The following is a 9,350-nucleotide window of genomic DNA, read 5'->3' as shown; positions in this document are numbered from 1 at the left end:
TTCCTTCCTTCCTCCCTTCTTTCCTTCCTTCCTTCCTTTCTTCCTTCCTCCCTCCCTTCCCTCCCTTCCTCCCTCCTTCTTCCTTCCTCCCTCCCTCTTCCTTCCTTTCTTCCTTCCTTCACTCCCTCCCCACTTTGTTCCTTTCTTCCTTCCTTCTTTCCTCCCTTCCTTCTTTCCTCCCTTCCTTCTTTCCTTCCTTCCTTCTTCCTTTTCTTTTTCTTTCTTTCTCTCTCTTTCTTTCAACAGGGTCTCACACTGTTACCTAGGCTGGAGTACGGTGCTGCAATCACAGCTCACTGTAGCCTCAAACTCCTGGTTTCAAGGTATCCTCCTGCCTCAGCCTCCCAAGTAGTTGGGACAACAGGCGGACTCCACTGTGCCTAGCTAATGAAAAAAAAAATTTTTTTTCCTAGAGACTGGGTCTCACTAAGTTGCCCAGGCTGGTCTCAAACTCCTGGCCTCAAGCGATCCTCCTACCTTGGCCTCCCAAAGTGCTGGGATTACAGGTGTGAGCCACCGTGCCCGGCCTTTATAATCTTCTAAATAGTGTCTTTGAAGAGCTAAAGTTTTTTGTTTGGGTGAAGTTCAATTTATTTATTTATTTATTTATTTATTTTTATTTTTTGTATTCTTTGCACTTTTGGTATTGTATTTCCGAAGTATTTACCAAGCCCAAGGTAACTAAAATTGTTTTTTCCCCTGAGTTTTCTTCTAGAAATGTTTTATCATTTTAGCTTTTACAAATAGTTACGTGACCTATTTAGAATTAATTTTGGTGTATGGTGTGTGGTAGGGGAAAGCTTCTTCCTCGGTCGGCTTTCCTCATTGAAGAATGGTTTGCTATGACTTGGATTTTTTTTTTTTTTTTTTTTTTGAGACAAGGTCTTGCTCTGTTGCCCAGGCTGAAGTGCAGTGGACAATCTCAGCTCACTGAAACCTCTACCTCCTGGGTTCAAGCATTTATCATGCCTCAGCCTCCCAAGTAGCTGGGATTACAGGCATGAACCACCATGCCTGGCTATTTTTTATATTTTCAGTAGAGACAGGCTTTCACCATGTTGAACAGGCTGGTCTCGAACTCCTGACCTCAAGTGATCCACCAGCTTTGGCCTCCCAAAGAGCTGGGATTACAGGCTGAGCCACCGTGCCCTGCCTACAACTCAAATCTTATTGTGTCACTCCCCTGCTTACACTGTTGTCCCCAGGCAAACCTCAGCCCCTCTAGCCCAGCTTTGTAGATGACAGTTGGCCAAAGTCCATGTCTCCAGCTTTCATCTCCCTGTTCTGTGGACACTAAAACCCATTTGCCAAACATATCAAATGTCTCTCTCGCCTGAGGGATTTGCTTATGCTGCTGGTTCTGTCTGGAAGTACCACTTATCATCCATCTCTCTGTCACGACAACCTTTTTTTTTTTTTCGGAGACAGCGTCTCACTCTGTTGCCCAGGCTTGAGTGCAGTGGTGCGGTATCTCGGCTCACTGCAACCTCTGCCTCCCGGGTTCAAGCGATTCTCCTACCTCAGCCTCCCAAGTAGCTGGGACTATAGGCAAGCACTACCACGTCCAGCTAATTTTTTGTATTTTTAGTAGAAATGGGGTCTCACCATGTTGCCCAGGCTGGTCTCAAACTCCTGAGCTCAAGCAATCCGTCCACCTCGGCCTCCCAAGGAGCTGGGATTACAGGCGTGTGCCACGGTGCCCCCGAACACAGGACTTAGAATGCTCTAGAATTGCCTGCCTGCTTCTGCCTCTTGACTGTGGGCTCCCTCCAGGCCAAGGCAGGTGTTCCTTCATTCTGAATGTCAATCAACATATTTAACCACCTGTACCAACATTCCAGGCCACACCAGCTAATAACCAGCCCCGCCACTTGGTGGCAGCATGCGGCATGACACAGATGAGGCTGGGGCCTGGCTGTGGAGTGAACGACCCTGGACTTGACACCTTTGTGCACCTTGCCCTGCGTCAACCATATGGCTGTTTCCCTTGGGAGCTCTTAGTGGGAGGAGGAGCTAAGGCTGGGAAGGGAAGCAGAAGCTGAGGTTTTGGCAATACAGATTCAGGAAGTTGGGGAAAAATGAGCCCAGAAGCTCCGGATGGGTGGGGTGCAGGGCCTGAGTTGGGACACAGAGGGGTAGCCCCAGGTCAGGGTTTGTGCCCCCATAAGGAGCTCCCACATGAGGCCCCGTGACCTCTCAGCAGCTGTAGGTCTTCTGCACCATCTTCCCAACGCTGTTTAGGCAAGGGGTGAATCTGAGGTCACCCAAAGCCTCCAGCTGCACTCCCAAACAGCCGCCTACCACGGGGGACCCAGGAGACCAAGTCAATAACCTAAAATCATAAAATCTCGAAGGCGTTGAGCATTTGGAAGGAGGAGCAGACGCAGCAAATGGGGCCTTTTCCCAGGCAGCTCGTGTGGAACAAGAGAAACAGATTTACGAGCGTCTGGTTGAAGCCAGGTTGTGGGGCGGGGTAGGGGTGGGGGGTTTGGTGGAGACGCAGACGTTTCTAGTGCACAGGAAGGATGATAAACGGGAATGAGCTGCGCGGGCTCCATGACTGTGATTTAAGATGCGTGAAATGCGGGCTCTCTCTTTCGTGTGCTTTGTTATAGATTTGGAAGAACACGAATGTATGTATCAGTGTTTCATGGGCTCTCCCAAGACCTGCAAACTCTGGGCCTCCTTTCTCTGAAAGGTGGGCAATCTGACAGCGATGTTGGACATGGGTGTGTACCGGGGAGCACGGGCTGGATGCCCATCCTTGGCCCTAAACTTGGACTCCCAGATGTAGCCACATGGCCCGGACCTCCCCCGACCCCGCGGCACAGCGGCTTGAGAAAGGCCTGCCTCTGAGTCACAGGCAAGGCTCTAACACTGTGGACTCTGGACTGAGACCCACGGGCTTGAAGGGGAAAGGGCACCCAGTTTACAGTCATGTTCATGCACACGCACACACCTGCACATGCATGCCTGCACATGTACACCTGCACACACATGCCAGCACACACATGCTTGCAAATGTACACCTGCACATGCATGCCTGCACACACTTGCACACGCATGCCTGCACACACATGCCTGCAAACGCACACCTGCACTCACATGCCTGCACACACACGCCTGCACACAAACTCTTCCTGGCACCAGATCTTGCCACAGGGAGGAACAAGGAGCCGGCTTCTCTAGAACCGTCCCTCCCTCCAGCCTGTCTCTTGAGGATCAGTTGATTTGTGGGATCAGGGTCTCCTGACTCATTGGGAAGCCTCCCTACCTGTCTCTAGCTTCCAGCACAGTCCGGGAGATCCGCGGGGTTGGTGTCAGCTCCTCACACACCCTCAGCTGGTATGGGACAGGTGGAAGTTTCTCAGGGTCTGGAGCAGCCAGGTGCAGCCAGGTGAGGGGAACGGGGAGAGAGGATTATCCAGCCTGATCACCACAGGCTCTGAAGGTCTCTCGGGGGAGGCCCCTGCTGGCTCAGGTCTGTGGAAATGGGTTAGAAAGGGTCAGAAAACCCCGGAGATGGGTGCCCCATATCCGCATCCTGGGCGCCATGTCCTTGGGGCAACACTTCTCCCTTTTCAGCCACAACTGTCCCACCTGTCATTTCTTCAGCCAGCCCCAGTGGGCCCGGGGCTGTTCTCCAGTGTGCAGATTCCAGGGCCTGGTACAAGGGGAGATGCCTTGGGGGGCCACAGGGGCACAGAGGCTGCAGCTCTCAGCAGGGCCAGGGGTACCCTGGGAATTCAGCCTCCGCCTGCACAGGGAGGAGTCCTGGGCAGGTGGCCCTGTGAATCGATGTCTTCCAGGAGTTTGCAAACCTTCTGGCCCTGCTTTCAGGAGCCCCAGGAGGTAGTCATCTGACCGCCATGGCCAGCCTTTAGAACTCCAGTCCCGAGGGGCAGACGTGGGCTTAGGAAGTGTTCTGCAGCTCTGCCTGGCTGCTGTCAGCACACCATAAAGAATGAGCAAGCGCCGTAGAGCCCTGCCATCTTGCACACGCACTGCGGGGGTGGAGGCGTCCTCCCGCACAGAGTTCCCGCGCTCCCTCCCCTTGGCCCTAGAGTTAGAATCCCCTCCAACTGTGGTCTCTTCTCTGTACCTCAACCAGGGGACCAGTGCAGGCCCCTCAGCCCAGGACCGCTCGCTCAGCAGTAACAGGAAAACTCCAGTCCCGAATTTCTAGAGCTGTACTACCCTCCTTTTCCACCAAACCATCCAGGGCCAACGTGCGGCCTTGGATCACCCTCCCTGGCCAGGACCACCTAAGCCCTCCGTAGCCTCAGGCCGGCTGAGAACTGCCTTTCACTTTGTTTCCTGGAGACGGTCCTGAGGGGCAGCCCTGGGTCTCTTGATTCTTGCTGGGAACATCAGGGCGAGTGCCACCCCTCTGCGTTTGCTACAGAAAGTTCTAGGCCTCCTGAGGACTTTCCCGTCCAGCTCCATAAAGTAGGGTTCTGTTTTTGTTTTCCTTGAGATAGGGTCTTGTTCTGTCACCCAGGCTGGAGTGCAGCGGTGCAATCTCGGCTCACTGCAGCCTCCACCTCCCGGGTTCAAGCGATTCTCCTGCCTCAGTCTCCCAAGTAGCTGGGATTACAGGCACGTGCCACTACGCCTCACTACGTTTTGTATTTGTAGTAGAGACAGGGTTTCATTATGTTGGCCAGGCTGGTCTCGAACTCCTGAGCTCAGGTGATCTGCCTGTCTCAACCTCCCAAAGTGCCGGGACGACGGGCGTGAGCCACTGCGCCTGGCCCTAAAGCAGGTTTTTAACTAGAAGATTCACAGAGGGACTTCGGGCAACTTACTGAATTTTCCATGTGCCTGTACAGGTGCCTTTTTGTGTTTTGTCTGGGAAGAGCCCTGAAGATCAGTAACCATAGCTGAAGGAGGACGGGACAGACAGGCCCTAGAACTGCAGCCAGGGCCTGGCACAGCCTTTCCATGTCCAAAGCTGTGTTATAAGGCCAGGTTCAACGCAGCTTCCCTTTCACCCCAGGGGAAACTGAGACACAGCAAGATGGGGACTTGGCTCAGGGCATACACCCATGCAGGGGAGAGCCGGCCTGGAAGTCCAGCCTGGGCTGCAGTTCTCAGGAGGGCCTGAGAATTCAGCCCCTTCCTGCATAGGATGGCAGAACACTTCCCACCTGTGTCCTTAGATGTCCTGGGAAGTTCTCATCGGCAGGTTCTGGGGTGGAATGAGCCTATTGTAATCCCTAATATTCACAGGTACACACACACACACGCACACGTGCACACAGACATATACACACATGCACACGTATGCTCATATGCACACGTCCATATAGACATATACACACATGCATACAGACATATACACACATGCACACATATACACATATGCACACGTGCATGCACACACATGCACATGCTCCCTCTCAGAGTGCAGCAGAAAGAGTGCAGTTTCCCCAGCCAGCTCGCCCACCGAGCCCTCTCACTCGCTCCTCTGTGGGTGTCTGGCTTCCCACCCTCGCTGCAGCAAAAGGCTCCATGAAATGATGAATGAGAAGCCCGGGCAGGGAGAGAGGCCTCAGCAGGATGGCATGGAAGCCGCCTCCAGACTGGGGCGTCACCCGGAAAAAAAATCACAAGGCTGTAAACACAGGCAAACAATAGGGGAGATGGGCCCTGGGGCTTCATAAAGAGCGTGTGGCCGGGACAGAGCTCAGGGCCCGCTTGGCTCAGGGGCAGCTGAGGGGACGGCAAACCGGGGGCTGCTCCGGGCTTGGCTGGGACGGACGTCTCGGGCCACGGCTGGCCCGTCCAGCTCAGAGTTGGCTGGGAGGCCTGGCCTCCATGCAATAAACAACACAGGAGATAAATCGAAAATGTGTCTGGAACTGGTAGGAGCGGGGAGAGGTGGGCGGGGGTCACTGGGAGGCCTGTCTCCTTCCTTGGCCACTGCCTCCTCTGAGAGGAGGGCCCAGAGCTCTGGTGGGGGGGCTGAATCTTGGAGCCCACAGGCCTGCGGGGGGTTGGAGGTGGTGGGCCCAGAGACAAGATGTCTTGAACATGTAGAATCAGAGAGGGCCTTTGAGGAGAATTTCCACCTGGAAAATTCCAGGGGTGTGTGAGTGCTCTGTGTGGAGTTGAAGTGCTGGAGGGCAGAGGTGGGGGCCTCAGGCCAGGGCAGGCAGGCCTGGGGGAGCCCACAGACCCTTCTGAACCTGCCTCTGGGCCTGGGGACACATTCTTAGACAGGACAGCCATGTTTCAAACCACAGGGCCTGGGGGCAGCAACAAAGTTAAATTCCATACTTTTTTTTTGTTTTTGAGACAGAATCTCACTCTGTCACCCAGGTTGGAGTGGCGTGGCGCGATGTCTGCACACTGCAACCTCTGCCTCCCAGGTTCAAGCAATTCTCCCACCTCAGCCTCCCGAGTAGCTGCTCTCCTCCTTATTTCACCTCTGGGTCACCCTGACTCAGTCTCAGAATGTCCTCCCTCCCCAGGCGGCCTCACACATGCAATGCCACCTGCACTGCCCCAACTTCTCGGCCTCTACCCCTGGTGCACACTTGTTCTTGCACCAGAACGCTGGACTTTTCTCTTTGCAGGTACAGGCCCTGAATAGCCCCCATCATCTCTCCCGCCAGTGTGTCCTCCCAAGAACCCCTTTGGTTGCCTGGGCCAGAAGCCAGGGAGCTGAAGTTGACTCCCACATCCTCATGCCCTTTATTGCACCCAAGAAATTCTTCCTCCCCACCTGTTCCCCCAGTAGTCCAGCACCCCGGGCAGTCCAGGCCTTAAAGCAGTTGCCTCGTCACAGGTCCCCTGGCCTGCCCACCAGGCCACCGTAGCCAGGAGGATCAGTGGGAAACACTGGGTTGCCCCCATCAGATGCCAATAACCCACATCTCTCTTTGCCTCCCAGGTCCCCTCAGCTGCCCCCAGACCCTGTGGTTTGGGACATGGCTATATTGCCTAAGAGTGTGTTTAATCTTTAAGAAATGCCTCAAAAATATGGAATTTGGGCAGGTGTGGTGGCTCACGCCTATAATCCCAACACTCTGGGAGGCTGAGGTGGGTGGATCACCTGAGGTCAGGAGTTCGAGACCAGCCTGGCCAACATGGTGAAACCCCATCTCTACTAAAATTATAAAAACTTAGCAGGGTGTGGTGGTGCACGCCTGTAATCCCAGCTACTTAGGCAGGAGAATCGCTTGAACCCGGGAGGAGTAGGTTGCAGTAAGCCGAGATGGAGCCACTGCACTCCAGCCTGGGCGACAGAGTGAGACTCTGTCTCAAAAAAAGAAAAAAAAAAAAGTATAGAATTTTACTTTCTTGCTCCTTCCCTGTCTTCCACAATCTTAGGGACCAAGGCTCAGGCTCCTGGCATCATAGACCCACCTGGCCTCTAGCTCCTTCTCCACTACTCTCTCTCCTCCACCCCTGGACTTCCCACCCATAGAGCACCCGGTGAGGCCTTGAATTCACCATGTTTCCCCCAACATCGGGAACTTCTCATGCTAACTCTTTCCAGAATGTTCTTGCACTCCCTTCCCTAGTCTGAGCAGGAGACGTAGACTGGCCCCAAAAAGTCAGTCAGTCAAGCCTGGGCAACATAGCAACACTCTATCTCTACCGAAAAGAGAGGAAAAATAAAACTGGCCAGGTGTGGTGGTGTGTGCCTGTAATCCTGGCACTTTGGGAGATGGAGGCAGGAGGATCGCTTGAGGCCAAGCATTTGAGACCAGCCTGGGCAACACAGCGAGACCCTGTCTCTACAAAAAATATTTTAAAAATTAGCCAGGCGTGGTGGCGGTGCGTACCTGTAGTGCCAGCTATGTAGGAGGGTGAGACAGGAGAATCGCTTGAGCCCAGGAGTTGGAGGATGCAATGAGCTATGATTGTGCCACTGCACTCCAGCCTGGGGCACAGAGCAAGATTCTGTCTCTAAAAAAAAAAAAAAAAAAGTCAGAATGGGAAAGGCACCCTCTTGCTCTGGGAAGGGGTCTGAGTGAGGAGACACAGCTCTGGCCCGGAAAGTCTAGTCTAGTGGGGAGGTGGTGGTGTAGGACACAAGGCCCTTCCCTGAGAAGCCCTAGTCAAGGGTGGCAGTTGGGGACAGGGACCCTCAGAGCCTGGGGAGAGATGTGGTCCCACTCCTCAGGCCCCACTCATCAGGCCTCCCTGGGAGGGTCAGCGGGCGTAGGTCTGGCTCCAGGCACCTTCAGCTCCTGGAGGGCCGACTGGCATAGGCACAAGCCTGCATCCACCCACAGGAAGCTTGTACCCGGGCAGTGCCAGAGGGATGCCAGGCATAGGGCCAGGATCAAGGACAGGGCTGGCCTTGCCAGCAGCTTCAGGGCCATGGCTGGGTGCGCCTGGTTCTGGTCCCTGCAGGGCTGCCAAGGAGGGCAGAGGGCGAGGGCCTGTGGCAGCTTGTGAGCAGGAGGGCACCCCCTGTACCCTCAACTCAGGCAGCCATCTCTCTCAGGGCAGGGACTTCCAGGACCACCCTACTACCCTTGCATTCCCACAGGGGCACATTGGGGGGCTTCTATAGGCTGGAAGGTCCCCAATCCCTGCTTGAGGATGGCCCCAAGAGTTCCACGTCGAACCAGAAGCTCTGGAAGAAGAATGGGCTGCAAAGCGACCCACTGTGTGCCTTCTCAGCCTAAACCATCGCTTCCACTACCCTGGTGGGGAATGGCGTCACCCAGCTTCATAGTTGAGGAAATGGAGGCTCAGAGAGGGTGAGCGTCTTGCCCAGAATACACAGCTAAGAGATAGTAGAGCTTAAATTCCAGCCCACGTCATCCTATGCTCTAGGCTGCCCCAGAGCAGGCTTCCCTGGGGACAGGAGCCAGGTTGCCTCCATCAGACACCGATAACCTGTGCCTCTCCTCGCCTCCCAGGTCCCGTCAGCTGCCCCCGGACTCTGTGGTTTGAGACATGGCTGTCCTGCCTGACAATGCATCTAATCTTCAAAAAATACCTCAACAGTATGGAGTGGAGGAATGAATGAATGTGTCCCCAGGGCCCTGTTAGACCAGTGTTGGATCCTGGGGCCACAGAAAAAAGGAAACCAGGCTGATGCCTGCCTCTAGGAGGGCTTTTGTTTGTTTGTTTTTTGTTTTTCATTTTGAGATGGAGTCTCACTCTGTCACCCAGGCTGGAGTGCAATGGCACAATCTCAGCTCACTGCAACCACCGCCTCCCAGGTTCGAGTGATTCTCCTGTCTCAGCCTCCTGAGTAGCTGGGATTACAGGCATGGCACCACCACACCTGGCTAATTTTTTATATTTTTGGTAGAGATGGGGTTTCACCATGTTGGCCAGGCTGGTCTCGAACTCCTGACCTCAAGTGATCTGCCCGCCTC

The sequence above is a fragment of the Colobus angolensis genome, unplaced genomic scaffold (assembly GCF_000951035.1).
Source record: "Colobus angolensis palliatus isolate OR3802 unplaced genomic scaffold, Cang.pa_1.0 Scaffold120, whole genome shotgun sequence".
Classification (NCBI taxonomy): domain Eukaryota; kingdom Metazoa; phylum Chordata; class Mammalia; order Primates; family Cercopithecidae; genus Colobus; species Colobus angolensis.
This window is presented reverse-complemented; position numbering follows the sequence as displayed.